General features: G+C 36.5%; 1 long non-coding RNA gene across 4 annotated transcripts in view; it reads right to left on the reverse strand.

The window, feature by feature from the left end:
- Window positions 1-16,844, reverse strand: part of LOC147366276 (uncharacterized) — a 60,268-nt gene that overhangs the window by 13,726 nt on the left and 29,698 nt on the right. For 2 of the 4 annotated variants that reach the window (XR_015132466.1, XR_015132467.1), the window contains 2 exons: window positions 7,578-7,710; window positions 3,732-3,862 (listed from right to left, as the gene is read on the reverse strand). This is a non-coding gene — a long non-coding RNA (uncharacterized LOC147366276). Of the gene's footprint in view, window positions 1-3,731; window positions 3,863-7,577; window positions 7,711-16,844 lie in introns of those variants that run through there. The other 2 variants (XR_015132468.1, XR_015132469.1) reach the window with 1 other exon arrangement.

The following is a 16,844-nucleotide window of genomic DNA, read 5'->3' on the forward strand; positions in this document are numbered from 1 at the left end:
GTCATGTGGGAATAGATCAGCATTGGAGACATGAGCATAAATGCATTTTTAGTTTGGTATAGGTGTACATGATTACATATAGAAATAATTGTAGAAATATGTACATACATGGGTTACTACACACACATATAACTCCTTGCTCAGTCAGTAGAAATAATGACACCTCAGTAGCAACAAGAACACCTATGACTCAGATCTTGCTTTCTAATACCATTTTCTAACTAAAAATAATATAAAGAAGGCCCCTTGGAGATAGATTCTAGGACTGAGACAAAAAATATACAAGATGATCCTAGAGCATCTTTTAGTACCAGAAAGTAAAGGAAATGCTATTTTAAAAAATAATGGAACATGCAAAGGGACCAAGCAGAGAACTGAAAAAGTCCCCAATGGTCAAGCTGGAAATTTTTATCAACAAAATAAGTAAAGTGGTATTAGCTTATAATCCAAAACAAAAAATAAATCAGTGAATCCATACAGATATAGATAAATAATTTAAAGAGAGATAAGGGAGAACACACAAATCTCCTAGACAGAAAATTTACAAATAATTAGTGTCAGTACTCTGCCCTGAAGGAGGTGAAGCATAAATTCTCGCACACTGGATGTGAGCTGTTCATAGTGACTTTCTTCCCAAAAGTACAGTGTAGAAAAGGAGATAACTTTATAGTAATGTTACAGTAGAGAAACCTGACAAACACTAACTCACCCAGTTGACCAAGGTAAATGGAGACAATGATAAATCATGTTGAAGTATGTACTCTTGATACGATGTGATGAAAATGGCCCTTTACCTCTGTGGTCTTCCTCCATAAAACCCACAACCCCAGTCTAATCATGGAGAAAAACATCAGACAACTCCCAGTTGAGGAACACTGTGCAAAATAGTTGAGTCCTCAAAACGGTCAAAAGTCACCCAAAACACGGTAACTTTGACAAACTATCATAACAAGAGGTGCCTCGGGACTCATGAGGATTAAATACAGTGTGGTAACCTGGATGAGATCCCCAAAGAGGAAAAGGACATTAGGTGGAAACTAAGGAAATTAGAATAAATTATAGGCTACAGGTAAAATAATATATCAATATTGATTCAAAACTGCAACAAATATCCCATACAAATATATGATGTTATTAACAAGGAAAAATTGGTATGGGCTATATAGAAACTCTGTACTGTCTTTAACTGCTTTAAAATTTTAAATCTGTTTTTAAAAAGAAAAAACTTAAAGACAGATTATTATATTCAACCTAAAAACAAAAACATTAACCAGCATTACTAAGTATTACTTTTTTTTTAATTTGGTCGACAATTAGTACAAGAAATACCTAGCAACTACAAGGACTTATAAACTTGAATGTTTTAATCATCACTCCAACTAATCCTGGTCTAATTCTTATACTCAATTCAATTCAAGTTGAATCTCTTCTCAAAATTAGACCCTCCTTGAAGTTGATCTGTTATATTCAAAACCTTTATCACCCACTTTAATTTGTCTACAAGGAAATCTTACAGATGTCAGTGACTTTTACATTCAATCTGCAGTTCCTAACACTCTAAATACTCCATTACTCAGCACTCCTTGATTTAGAGCTCAAAGGACAATTTGCCCTTTGTAATCCAGTGAAAGACTATTTAAAAAGTAATAGATGTCCATCAGCAGATGAATGGATAAGAAAGCTGTGGTACATATACACAATGGAGTATTACTCAGCCATTAAAAAGAATACATTTGAATCAGTTCTAATGAGGTGGATGAAACTGGAGACTATTATACAGAGTGAAGTAAGCCAGAAGGAAAAACATAAATACAGTATACTAACGCATGTATATGGAATTTAGAAAGATGGTAACAATAACCCTGTATGAGACAGCAAAAGAGACACTGATGTATAGAACAGTCTTATGGACTCTGTGGGAGAGGGTGGGAAGATTTGGGAGAATGTCATTGAAACATGTGAAATGTCATGTATGAAACGAGATGCCAGTCCAGGTTCAGTGCACGATGCTGGATGCTTGGGGCTGGTGCGCTGGGAAGGCCCAGGGGGATGGTATGGGGAGGTTGGGAGGGAGGAGGGTTCAGGATGGGGAGCATGTGATTTTTTTTTTAAAAATAAAAAAATAAAAAAATAAAAAAAAAAAAAAAAAAAAAAAAAAATAAAAAGTAATAGATCAGTCACAAATTACATTAACTAACTGGTAACACAAATCCAAACATGGTGATTTTTCCCAATGATAATTACGTTTCACATCACTTATGTCTCCTGGGTTTAGTTCTTGGCCTTCTGAAGTCAGAATTTACATATTTAGCTTTTTCTCAAGTAAGTCCTCATCTAACAAACTTCCCCATCTACAACAGACTTTCTGTTGTTCTGCTGCTGCTGCTGCTGCTGCTGCTGCTAAGTCGCTTCAGTCGTGTCCGACTCTGTGCGACCCCATAGACGGAAGCCCACCAGGCTCCCCCATCCCTGGGATTCTGTTGTACTATTTTCTGTTAAAAATGTGGAAATGCAAAACAATCACTAGTAGTTTTCTATATACTCCCAGAAAGTTATTCGCTCCCTCACTACTGTTGCATAGAAAGGTACCTCTCTGAACTGAAGCTTTTTGTGAAGCCTGTACTTTGGGATCTTGAAGGTAACTATGAAGAGAGAGATGAGAAGAAACAGACAGAAAACTGAGCTCCCCCATTATATAGTTTTTGAAGGAGCTGTTTTTTATTCATCCCATTTATCTCTCATCTGCACACTGAAGGTTACACCCCATAATCTCCCTATCAGTGTTCTTAGGTCTTGCACATGAGGAATCTGATAGGAGTATAAGATAAGAATAATTTAGAATTTTATGTTTCTTCACAAGGTCCTAAAACACCTAGAGACAATGGCCCTTGAAGTAGATGGGGCAAGTAGAAATGCAGATAAAAGGAGAGAGACTGAAAATTTTTACTTCTCTCAAGTGCCCCAAACCACCTTATTTATTCCCAAGTACAGTGGACCTTCCCTCAACACTACATATCTCCGTGTACATCCACACTGAAAAAACTTTAACCTACATTTGGAGGATATGAGCCGTTATTTTATTTAGTGTGAGTATCCCCTTTTCCTTTCTTGATGAAGTATAAAGTTATGCCGTAATTTGGTGATCGGCTCAGTGTGCCTGTCTTATTCACTGGAAGGAAGAGACTTCCTCTGTTGACTGGTAAAGGGAACCAGCCTGGTACCCAGATTGAAACTCTAACTTGAAAATCCCTCCCCACCAAAATTCCAGCCTGGCCAAATTCCTATCTGGCTTCTGAGTGAAATGGAAAAAGCAAGTGGAACCAATTTATACGCTCTATACTTCTTGAATATATTTGGTAATTCACAAGTCTTGCAAAACCTTATGCAAATGAAAGCTTGGTGTCTATGGTTGTTTATGTGTGTGAGTGTTGAGTTATGTTGCTTTTATGTACGAGTGAAGTCGCTCAGTCATGTACACGAAAGTCAATTACAAGAGAAAGCTAAGCTATCTTGTGATACACAAATTCTTTCAGCCGTAGTACTTGTGACAACTGCTACTGTATGTTTTATCAAATGTCATATGGACTTAAATTGAGATAACACATTTTTAAGCTGTGGGGTCTCTTTCAAATTAAATGTACAGACAAGGTTATATGTACTGGACATGGTAGACTCCCATGGAACCATGAGACAACATGATACAGAAGACAACACAGCTATTTACACCTTACCTCACCTCCAGTTCTGGAAGCTGGCTTAATTCCATAACCAATCCTGATTGTGTCTGGCCAAAGCGATCTTGTTCTGCTCCTCAGAGGCCCTGGGAATCTGACTTGTCCCTGGTCCTCTTCATTCTATAATGCTGAAAGTAAGCCAGATTACGTTAGAATCAAACCTTAGAAACATGTCTGCCCTGGGGCAAACCAAGCAATCCATTTAACAACTTAACTTTCCCAACCAGACCAGAGCTAACCTAAAATTAACCCTTCCATAAAAGTGACTCAAATCTGGTGGCCGAATATTGGACTTTTAAAAGACTTGTCTAAAGGAAAGTGTAAGACTGGACTATTCTGGGTACTCACAACCCTTCTTTTCTCTACTAGAGCCCACTTCTGTGGTCATTCTAGATTGGCCTACTGAGTGCAGGATTCAAAACAGAGGCTCAGAAATGTTTTCATTAAAATGTATTGCAACTTTAGGTCAAAATCACATGATTAATTGTTGTATTTTGTTTAGTTCCCAGCCAGAGTAATTTTATTTAGTTCACCAAAGTAGGCCTTTGCAGTTTTAATCGAACTCTTTTTTTTTTTTCATTATTAAATAGAATAGCCAAAACACTATATGTCTGCTAGTTTTCACCCTACAAATAGATACAGTTTTGGTAAGTGATGCTTCACCCTTTTCCCATCACAGATTTGATTCTTGTACTAACCATTTGGACAGTTCAGGACCTGCAACATTGTCAGTGTCATTCAGTCTAAACCCTTTAAACTTTAAAAATTATTATTCATCTGACACACTGTTTTTTCTGTCACGCTATTGCTCAGCAAAGTGATATTAGGAATGAATAAGTGATTATAGAAATGAGCAAGCTTCTCCAAAAAGAGGAAACATAAAAAATAAAGGTGACATTGAGAAGTAGAATCTCATTTTTAAAGCCCAAGCTAAAACAAACTGAAAACGGCTCATCCCACTGTGAAGGGCTACTAAGTCAAATTGGGTTTCTGCTTTTTTTTTTTCAAGATTGTATCAAGTATACTAAATTTATAAGGAAACAGCCTGTGGTTTTATAGAGCTTAAGAGTCCTTGCTTTATCACAGGAAGAAAGCTGCAGACTGTCAGGTTCTGAACAGCGATGGCTTCATTCATTGGCTAGAAGGCAGCATGATGACAATGGCCAGGGGTGTCAGGCTCTGGGAGTAGTAGGAATAAACAACACTTCCTAATATCTAGTCATGAATAAGGTCTTATTTAGTCTTTCCCCAAAAATGACCCCTTGTCACTTTTCCCATTTATATCCCATTCCCCTATATAAATCCTAGTTATTGTAACTTTTACTTTTTATAAATATGCTCAGGAGAAGACTTGGTTTTAGAGAATCATTTCCCTACTCATGGGTGTCTTTATAAAATTGTAGACTAGTAGAAATCCAGTAAACTATGACAGAGTCATATCTACTGCTCTGTTACTGAACAGAAGCAAGGGCATTACCTTGCCATTTAGTGACAAAATTTTAGCAAGTGGCAGTTCTTAGCCTCAGAAGAAATATTTTAAGAAGGAGAGAATTTTGAAGGCCTCTATAAGAAGGAGAAATTACCCAAACATTATATATATAAAATTTATATGTAGTCTTGAGCTCACAAAAAAGTAAATAATAGATTTTCTCTTAGTTAACAGTTTAAATATGTTTATCTGCTACATGCCGGGAAATTTCTAGGCACTAAGGATGCAGTGGAAACAAGGCAATGTCCCTGTTCTCAGTAGAGCTCTTACATTCAGAAGAAGAAAGATGGAGGATAAATTTGTAAATATACAAGATTATTTAGGAGATAAGTGCTAGGAAGAGAATAAAGAATTATTAACTGGGGGTGCTTCTTCAGCTAGGTGGTCTGGAAAAAGTCATTTCAGTTCAGTTCAGTTCAGTCGCTCAGTCGTGTCCAACTCTTTGCGACCCCATGATTCGCAGCACGCCAGGCCTCCCTGTCCATCACCAACTCCCGGAGTTCACTCAGACTCACGTCCATCGAGTCAGTGATGCCATCCAGCCATCTCATCCTCTGTCGTCCCCTTCTCCTCCTACCCCCAATCCCTCCCAGCATCAGAGTCTTTTCCAATGAGTCAACTCTTCGCATGAGGTGGCCAAAGTACTGGAGTTTCAGCTTTAGCATCAGTCCTTCCAAAGAAATCCGAGGGCTGATCTCCTTCAGAAAGGACTGGTTGGATCTCCTTGCAGTCCAAGGGACTCTCAAGAGTCTTCTCCAACACCACAGTTCAAAAGCATCAATTCTTCAGCACTCAGCTTTCTTCACAGTCCAGCTCTCACATCCATACATGACCACTGGAAAACCATAGGCTTGACTAGACGGACCTTTGTTGGCAAAGTAATGTCTCTGATTTTCAATATGCTATCTAGGTTGGTCATAATTTTTCTTCCAAGGAGTAAGCATCTTTTAATTTCATGGCTGCAGTCACCATCTGCAGTGATTATGGAGCCCAGAAAAATTAAATCTGACACTGTTTCCACTGTTTCCCCATCTATTTCCCATGAAGTGATGGGACCGGATGCCATGATCTTCGTTTTCTGAATGTTGAGCTTTAAGCCAACTTTTTCACTCTCCTCTTTCACTTTCATCAAGAGGCTTTTTAGTTCCTCTTCACTTTCTGCCATAAGGGTGGTGTCATCTGCATATCTGTGAGGTTATTGGTATTTCTCCTGGCAATCTTGAGTCCAGCTTGTGCTTCTTCCAGCCTAGCATTTCTCATGATGTACTCTGCATATAAGTTAAATAAGGAGGGTGACAATATACAGCCTTGACGTACTCCTTTTGCTATTGGGAACCAGTCTGTTGTTCCATGTCCAGTTTTAACTGTTGCTTCCTGACCTGCATATAAGTTTCTCAAGAGGCAGGTCAGGTGGTCTGGTATGCCCATCTCTTTCAGAATTTTCCACAGTTTATTGTGATCCACACAGTCAAAGGCTTTGGCATAGTCAATAAAGCAGTAATAGATGTTTTTCTGGAACTGTCTTGTTTTTTCCATGATCCAGCAGATGTTGGCAATTTGATCTCTGGTTCCTCTGCCTTTTCTAAAACCAGCTTGAACATCTGGAAGTTCACAGTTCACATATTGCTAAAGCCTGGCTTGGAGAATTTTGAGCATTACTTTACTAGCGTGTGAGATGAGTGCAATTGTGCGGTAGTTTGAGCTTTCTTTGGCATTGCCCTTCTTTGGGTTTGGAATGAAAACTGACCTTTTCCAGTCCTGTGGCCACTGCTGAGTTTTCCAAATTGGCTGGCATATTGAGTGCAGCACTTTCATAGCATCATTTTTCAGGATTTGAAATAACTCAACTGGAATTCCATCACCTCCACTAGCTTTGTTTGTAGTGATGCTTTCTAAGGCCCATTTGACTTCACATTCCAGGAAAAAGTCACTTATGAGATGGCATTTGAACTGAGACCTGTTAAAGTCATATACATCTGTGATCATGTCTTTATAACTGTAGTTCTGAGATTGGCTTTTCTACAGCGTAAATTTGAAATGGAGTTTTCTGGATATGGGCCTTACATTTATATTTCTATCAAGGCATCATTCTTTTTGTGTGTGTGTGTCCTTTTCCCTGTCTCCCAATCTAACCTTCCTCTCTTTCTACCTTTGGATCATGCTCCTTTTTTCCCCCTCTGTCCTCGTCCCCTTTTTCCTTTTATCTTCCCTTTTGCCTTCTTCCTACCTCTTCCCATCAAGCTCATTATGCTCTCTCTGAAATGTTTTCCTTGCTTCTTAAAAAAACTTGTCCATCTGGCCCACTGGGGCCACCTGAATTTCTGTTCTAACATCTTCCTTCTTACTCTACTTACTGTTAAAACAGATATAAGCAAAACTCTTTGTATTTCCTGTGGAACTTAACAAACACAGTCTCACAGTGGTTTCTCTAAAGTAGTTGTGTCTTTTTTAACTTCTTTTGATTCTTGAGTTCTCTTTCTGTGCTCTCTCTAGGAAAAAAGTAAAATTAGATATGACGTGTTATGCCAGGTCAACAACATGTAAATACTTGAAATTTTTTGATCGCTTTAATTCTCCTGAATACATGTAAATTTCAAAACACAGTGCTATATTTTATATTTGGAGGAAGTATGTGCTCTGGTTTTATGCTTTTAACTGCAATCCCATCGATGTGTTTCAATGATTTTCTCCACAATAAAAGTAGGCAATTATCTATACTTATTAAAAAAGTCATCTTAACAGAACTTTTATTAAAACTGGGAAGGCTTAATATATCCATAATAAGACACACTGCAAATATTTATTTTCAGCTACAGCCTCATAAAAAATGTACTTTCTCTTAGAAAGGAACTCTGCATGGAATTGTTTTATGTTAATTTAATTCCAATAAAATTGAAGTGTGTTTTACAAATTAATACATAATAAAGTAACACATTCTGGTAGGTTATTTCTAATTTTTGTTGTAAGTTTTTTGAATGACACTATAAATTTGAAGCTATCCACAAACCCTCCCCAAAAAAAGACTTGAATAAGACTAGGTAAAAATAAGAAAGCACAAGGACATAAATATTTAAACAATGTTGAATAGGACACACTATAAAGATATTTCACCCCCATTACATTCCCATTTCAGAAATATGGTAAATACTGGGGATTCCTTGGTGGTCCAGTGGTCGGGACTCAACCCTTTCACTGCCAGGACCCTAGTTCAGTCCTTGGTTAGGGAACTAAGATCTTGTAAGCTGTGTGGCACAGCCAAAAATTTTTTTAATTTTAAGGAAATATAGTAAATACTGTAGGTTTATCTGGTAAAATGTCCAGTAATAAGACAAATCCTCAAACTGATGAAGATTTGTAATAGAGGTAATAGAAGATTCTATTACTGCTGACATTGTTCCCGGGCCAATAACCCTTCCTTGGCATGCTCACACAGTGTCCCATCTTGCTGCCAGCTTTGGCCTGGGAAGTTATAGTCTGGCCTCACAGCTTAAACAGGAACTTTTTACTCAAATTTACAAAAAGGGATTATACTTTTGTCTTCTGCTTTTAAGGAAAGGCAGGCCCATCTTCCAGAAAGCAAAATATTTCAAAGAGAAAACTGTAGTGTGAGGGACCTCAGTGAGACAAGAGCACCTGTAGAGCCCTAGGCATGAGGCAGGAATGTGAGGCATCTTCTGCCGGGCGTTTTGCTTCAATCTGCACCAGAACACCAATAGTCTAGGACAGATTGAAGTGTTAAACAAAAGAGTTTTTCATCATATTCTCAAGCAAAATACCTATTAAGTCCTTTCCACTTCACTCTTCTGACATAATTGCTCTCTGCTTCCTTTTTCTCAGTTTGAAAATGAGAACAGGATAAATCCCATAGTATTGTTATGGGGATTGAGTTAGTTAATTCAGTTAAAATATTTAGAATCTTACGTGAAACATATTTATCATTCAATTAGTGGTAACTATTATCCTTGCTGCCACTGCTGCTGTTATTATGGTAGTTAATAGTATGAAATGCAGATATGGTAGTACTTGTGCAGTTGTGGGACTTAAAAGAATTTGTAAATCAGAAACATATATGCAGCCTAGATGCTAGAAACATCCAAGTTTACCATCTTTTTCTAAGATCCTTGTCAGATATATTTCATAATTAAACTCATCTTTCTAATTACCTAGAAAGAAAGCCTTATAAGTCTAACTTTATTTAATATATTTTAGGCAAGTATGCCTGAAAATGTTTTAAGGAATAGAGAAAACAAATTCAAATTTTGCTCCTAGTTTTCAGGGAAACAACCAACGTAAGAGACCACTGTCATCTGTAGGAGAGTCATTTGGAAACTATGGACTTTACCACATAGAACAGATTAAGGAGGACTTTGCCCATCTTGGTTAAGTGTTTGCAAAAATGGCTGACCTAATATCCCTCTCTGTACCATGGAGAGTCCTGTCCTATGTTGACTCTGGGTCTGGATATGAGACCTGCTGTGGCCAACAGGATAACAGCAAATTTGGTACAAGCCACAGAATGAAAGGTGCTCGTGTTGGTCAAGGCTCCCAAGAAAAAAAAGAATTTAAAAATTATCATTTTATATAAAATATTATATTATTATACTAAAACACATTATCATATTAAGGTATACTATTCAATAATATATAGGTTTATATAATTCAATACATTATGTATACCATAATGATAATGTTTATAATATGTGTGTTAAGTCGCTTCAGTCATGTCCAACTCTTTGAAACCCAAAGGACTGTAGCCCGCCAGGCTCCTCTATCCATAAGATTCTCAAGAATGCTGGAGTGCATTGCTGTGCCCTCCTCCAGGGGATCTTCCCAAGCTGGGGACGAAACCCATGTGTCTTACATCTCCTCATTAGCAGGCAGGTTCTTTACTGCTAACATCACCTGGGAAGCCCAATGTTTGTAATATATATAATATAAAGCCCAATATTTGTAATATATATAATACAAATATATATTATTTGTATATATAAAACCTGTTGGTTCTGTTAACTGGGGGAATCCTACTAATATAAGAATCTTTCATTCCTCTGACTGCATCACATTTCTCTTACACTCTTTCTATCTCTTAACAGAAAAAAAGAGAGAGAGGGAAAGAGAGAGAGATTTATTTATTCTAAGGAATTGGCTCAGGTGATTATGGAGGCTGAGACATTTCATGATCTGCCACATGAAAACTAACTACCCAGAAGGGCTGGTGGTGCCAGTCACAGTCTGAGTACAGAAGACTGATATCCTGACTTGAAACCAGTCAGGCAAAGAGAGCAAATTCGCTCTTAACGCCATCTTTTGTTCTAGTCAGGCCTCCAAGGAATTGGATGAGGCCCATCCACACTGGGGAGGGTAATCTTCTTTATTCAGATTAACAATTCAAAGGTCAGTCTCATCTCAAATACCCTCACAGACACACCTACAAAAATGTTTAACCAAATATCTGGGCACCCGTGGCCCCATCATGTTGACACATAAAGCTAACCATCAGTGTTCATCAGAGAGCTAACCCTCTTTTGCTGCTGGACTCTTTCTCCATCAGGTAAACAAACCCAGGTAAGCCTGCCGGAGGCTGAGGACCACATGAAGGGACTGCTAGGCTACCTGTCTCAGCTAAGGTCCCAGGTACATGAATGAGATCCCCCTCAACAAAACCAAAACAGACTGGCCTGCACAAGCATGACAAACAATAATCGCTTGAAATTTAAACTATTAGGTCTTGAGATAGATTTTTATACAGCAAAAGCAAATCAAATTGCTAACTGGACACAATTTTATTAATAAAAGCTGATGTCACACTTAAAACCAAGGCCATATTATAATCTGTGCTTAATAAATTTCAGTCTGAGACAGAAAATTCTAATCTATACTTACTGCTTGGACACAGAACTTTTGAAATATGTAAAACTATTTTCGTTCTTTGTTATTAGCATCAAATGATTTATAGTTTTTTAAAATAACAGATCAAACTTTTAAAAATTCATAGTTAAGTACACACATAAAATGAATCCCAAGATTAAGTTACAAAAAATTGCAAGAAGCAAATTAAATTTCAGGTGAATATTAAAAATGCTGGAAATACCATTTCAGTTCTAAAATAATGACATAAACATTAACTTCAAGCACCTTCAATATCAAATAGTAAAAGATTTTGTAATATAACTCTTATTCTATAAAATTCACTGAAGTGTACCATTCAGTGAATTCTAAAATATTAGAGTTGTGCAAGCATTGCTACTACTAAATACCATAATATGTCACCCCAAGGAGAAACCCTGTACCAGTTAGTAGTCACTGTCCTTTTCTCCCTGAGTCCCTGGCAACTCCTAATCTACTTTCTGTCTCTATAGATTTGCATATTTTGGACATTTTACACAAATGGAATCCTACCATATGTGGCCTTTTACATCTAGCTTCTTTCACTCAGCCTTGTGTTTAAGTTCATTCATGCGGTAGCCTTTATCAGTACTTTATTTCTTTTTATTGCCAAATACTATTCTCCTATATGGATATGCTGTATTTTGCTTATCCATTCATCATGGGCATTAGGTCATTTCCATTTTTTAGTATTACAAATGATACTGCTATAAACATTTGTACACAACTTTTAATATGAATATATATTTTTTCAATTCTCTTGAATATAAACCTAGAAGTGAAAATGCTGGGTTATATGTCAGTTGTATTTTCAACATTTTGAAGAATTTCCAAACTGTTTTCCACAGTGTCTGCACTATTTTTCATTCTGGTCAAGAATGTATGAGGGTTCTTATGTTTCTTCATCCTTAACATTTGTTTTTTTCCTTTTTATATTTTTATTATAACCATCCTAGTTGATGTGAAATTATATCTCATTTTGATTTTGAGTTCCTATCCCCTGATAACTAATGATGTTGAACATCATTCATATGCTAATCTTCCATCTGCATGTCCTCATTAGAGAAATATCTATTCAAATTATTTGCTCATATTTTCATTAGGATATTTTTGTTTTTATCCTAGAGTTGCAAGAGTTTCTTATATATACTAGATGTAACATTCTTATCAGATACATGGTGTGTGAATGTTTAATTCCATGTGTGTGTGTTAGTCACTCAGTCATGTTCAACTCGTTGCGACTTCACAGACTGTAGCCCACCAGGCTCCTCTGTCCATGGGATTCTCCAGGCAAGAATACCGAGTGGATTGCCATACCCTTCTCCAGAGGATCTTCCCAACCCAGGGATCGAACCCTGGTCTCCTGCATTGCAGGCATATTCTTTACCATTTGAGCAACAGAGAAGCCCTGTATTTTATTCCATACTGTGAATCATTTTTTCATTTTCTTGATTTTTTGAGGCACAAAAATTTTTAATGTTGAGGAATTCCAATCTATTTTTCGTGTTGTTCATGCTTTTTGTATTACATTTTTAAAACTATTGATTGCTTAAACTAAGATCATGAACATTTACTCTGATGTTTTCTTCTAAGAATTCTATTACTTTAGTTCTTAAAGGTTTTATTCATTTTGAGTTAATATTTGGAGATAGTGTGAGCCACAGTCCAATCTCATTCTTCTGTATGTGAATATGAAGATGTACCAGCTTCATATGTTGAAAACACTATTCTTTCCCTCGTTGAATTTTCTTGTGAAAAGTCAAATGACCACAGATGTGTGCGTTTACCTCTGGACTCTCAGGTTAAATGCTACGTGATCTATGTGTCCATCCTTATGCAAATACCACACTGTCTTTTTTACTATAGCTCTGTAGTAAATTTTGAAATCAGGAAGTGTGAGTCCTCCAACATTGTTCTATTTTTTTCAAGATTGTTTGGGCTATTCTAGGTCTTGCACGTTTCCATATGAATCTTAGGATTTTCTTGTACATTATTGCAGAAAAGGGAGTTGGAATTTTAATAGGGATTATGTAGATAGATCACCCTGAGGAATACTGCCAGTTTAACAATAGTAAGTCTTCCCAACATGAGCATGAGATGTCTTTCTATTTATTAGGTCTTCTTGAATTACTTTCAACAATAATTTGTGGTTTTCAGTGTATAAGTCCTGTACTTCTTTGGATAAATTTATTTATAAGTATTTTATTCTTCCTGATACAATTGAAATAGAATCATTTTCTTAATTTCATTTGGTTTTTTTTATTGCTAGTGTACAAAAATACAATTAAATTTTGTATATTCATCTTTTATTGTAAGCTTCAGCTTCACCAAACTCTTATTTGTTCTAATACTTTGTGTGTTTGTGCGTGTGTGTGTATACTTAGTGTTTTATATGATATACCTTATCTTATATATTTATGATAATGTCATCTGCAAATGGAGATACTTTCACTTCTTTCTTTCCAATCAGGAGGCTTTTTGTTTCTTTTTCCTGTCTAGCTGCCTAGGTTCATACATCTAGTACATCGTTGGATAGAATGGATGAGAGTAGACATCCTTGTCCTGTTCTTTATCTTTCACCTTAACCATGATACTAGCTGTAGGGTTTTGTAGATGCCCTTAGTAAGACTGAGGAAGTTCCCTTCAATTTCTAGTTTGCTGAACGCTTGATCCTGAAATAGTGTAGCATTTTGTCAAATGTTCATCTTGAATTTTTATCTATTATCATGATCATTTTTTTATTTATTCTCTTCATATGGTATATTATACTGATTTTCATATGTTGAAACAACCTTGTGTTCTTGGGATAAATGTCACATGGCCATGGTGTTCACTTTTTATATGTTTTGGATTAATTTGTAGGTTTTTGTTGAAGATGATGGTATATTTATTCATAAAGGACATTGGTCTGTAATTTGCTTTTCTGTGATATTTTGGTTTTGGTATCTTTGTAATACTGGTCTCATAGAATGAGATGGAATCTCTCTTCTTCTTCTTTTTTTTTTTTTTTGAGGGGGGATTATGTAAATAATTGGTGTAAGCAATATTTTAAATGTTTGGTAGAATTCACCAGTTTGCTTGATATGACTGAGCTAATTCTGTAAAGGCTCTGTTCTTTGTCATGTGTGGCTACTAAAATCTCTGTTCATTTACTTTAGGAATCAGTTATGATTGAGTAATTTTTTAAATTCCTGGAACCAATAAATCTACTATTCTTTACTGAGGAGCTTTGTATGCACGTTAAAATAACCTCCAACACTGAGTTAACAACTGTCTTAGCTTCTACTTCCTGGTTGGCTGCTTCAAGGTCAGCCAGAGGTGAGAGCTTAGGACTTTCTCAGGTTCCTTCTGAGAATGCACACAGCTCTACACATGTGCACGAACTTTTAGATTCCCAGGAATCCATCCACACTTTTCAAAGCCCCTGTGGACACCTCATTTTCTTTTCAGGCTTTTTTGGTTAATCTGTTGTTTGTGCCAACTGTTAACTATCACCTCAGGCATTATGGTTTTGAAACATTTGCCTGTAAATGTTTTCCATAAATGCCCCTTAAGGAGAGGGTTTTAGCACTGGGCAAGCTTGAGTCAGATCAAATACAGACAAGCTTTTCCAGTCAGAAAACCATCTAACACATCAAATAAGATCAATTCTTTGGAAATGCAGCTTTGAAAGAGCCCAGCTCTGTCCTGCTTTCTCAACTGTTGAGAATGCAAGTTCTTCTTCTTCAAGGCCACTGCTGAGTTGAGGAGTGGGAGGTTGGAGTTGCTATCCTTACCAATATTTGGTAATTTTTCTTGAATAAATACTTCCTAGCTTGCTACAAGCCTTTAGTTAATTTCCAGAGTTCTAAAAAAAATTAAAAAAAAAAATTGATTCTATTTCATCAGTCTGTTGTTGTTGCTGTTGTTGCATTTATGGAGGGATACATTTTTGAATGTCATTTTCACTGCACATCACCATTAAATTAACCCTATCAAAACTGAACTAATATAATACAGGCAGTTCACCAGTTATTTTACAACAATCCAATCTTGCACATTAACAAAGGGAAAAACATACTATAAGTAATTAATTAATTAATTAAAATAAGTAAAAATATGCTAGTGTGAATCAGGGCCTAAACTGTGAAACATGACTGCAGATAGTGACACAGGAATATCTTCTGCAAATATGAAGAACAATTAAATATAAGCTACTCGGGTGACTACTTAAGAAAAATCACTATCCAATGGCAGCTCCAGGATCTTTAGGAATCAGTCAGAATTTTTAAAATTAGGACAACAAATTATAAGAAGCAGTTAATAAATTTACAGTAAATTCTACTTGTAGAGTTAACAAAATGAAAGTAAAGGCTTTTTATTAGAAACTGCATGCATAAGAACATTAAATTCACATTGTACTTAAACTCTCATCAAGGATGATTGATGATAGAAGAAAAAACCAAGAAGAAACATATTTTGGTGACTGCACTCCTATTTGCTGACACTACAGAAAAACCAAATCTTTACTACACAAAGAATGAGTTCAGAATGGAAAAACACTGAAGCATCTAAATTTGACTGTATACTATACTAAGTCAAAAACCAACTCTGAAAATGCTCTACATGAAAACAAGTTGTTTGCTAATCATCGTATTGGCAATTTTGCATTTTCTTTCAGCTAGAGGTTTATTTTTAAATTCAATCTCCCCTGATTGAAATGAGGTTTTTAAAAATCATATATTTCACATTTGTCCTCACAGCAATCGATGAGGTAGATGAGATAAATAGAACTATTCTGGGAGACACAGAATTCTAAATTAAATGATAAAATATGTCTTAAAATGACGAGGACTAAGTGCTCTTTCAGTTGGATCAGTATTTAAGAGGCCGCTTTAATTTGATACCACTGGGGGCACAGACAACAAAGACACTTGGTTAATGACAGTGCATCATTATAGAAGACAATCTAGAAGTGTATACAGAGCTAAATCGTACCTATAAAGTCATCCCAAACACCTAGATTAACCAAGAGGACTGCGATCACCCTTTAAATTGTATCATTTGGCTTTAAATAGCTAATGTCCCTCTGAGAGTTTGACTTGTCTCTCATGCTAAGTCGCTTCAGTCGTGTCCGACTCTGTGCAACCCCTAGATGGCAGCCCACCAGGCTCCCCCGTCCCTGGGATTCTCCAGGCAAGAACACGGGAGTGGGTTGCCATTTCCTTCTCCAATGCATGAAAGTGAAAATGAAAGTGAAGTTGCTCAGTCGTGTCCGACTCTTAGCGACCCCATGGACTGCAGCCCACCAGGCTCCTCCGTCTCTCATGAGAGTGGATTAATTTTTAATCTCACTTATCTGACCTCCCACAGCAATTACAGTCACGTCTACAACATGAACAATTTATTGTCCATTATTAGTTTTCTGTGTTTTAACATTGTCTTCATATTTAAATAATATGTTCCAGGAGTTCTTACATTTCTATGTCACCTTCTCTTTCCTCCTCTTCTCTCTTCTTTTACTCATAAGGTCTCCTTATTCCATTCCATGCCAGCTCTTTGCTGGGCAAAAAGTGCCCCAGTGTTTCTCTCAAGTAGAGCAATTCATTCAAACAGTTTTGAAACCCTAAAATCTTACCTAATTAACTGAAAGAAACATTTCAGCTTTACAATGTTTTTGTCCTGTCTAAATATGATTTTGAGACTGCCTCCTATTTTATTCCTCATTTTCAAAAACTCATTGTCCAGTCGTGTGT

The sequence above is a fragment of the Bos grunniens genome, chromosome 9, assembly GCF_055505025.1.
Source record: "Bos grunniens cultivar Pamir isolate PY7600 chromosome 9, Bosgru_T2T1.0, whole genome shotgun sequence".
Classification (NCBI taxonomy): domain Eukaryota; kingdom Metazoa; phylum Chordata; class Mammalia; order Artiodactyla; family Bovidae; genus Bos; species Bos grunniens.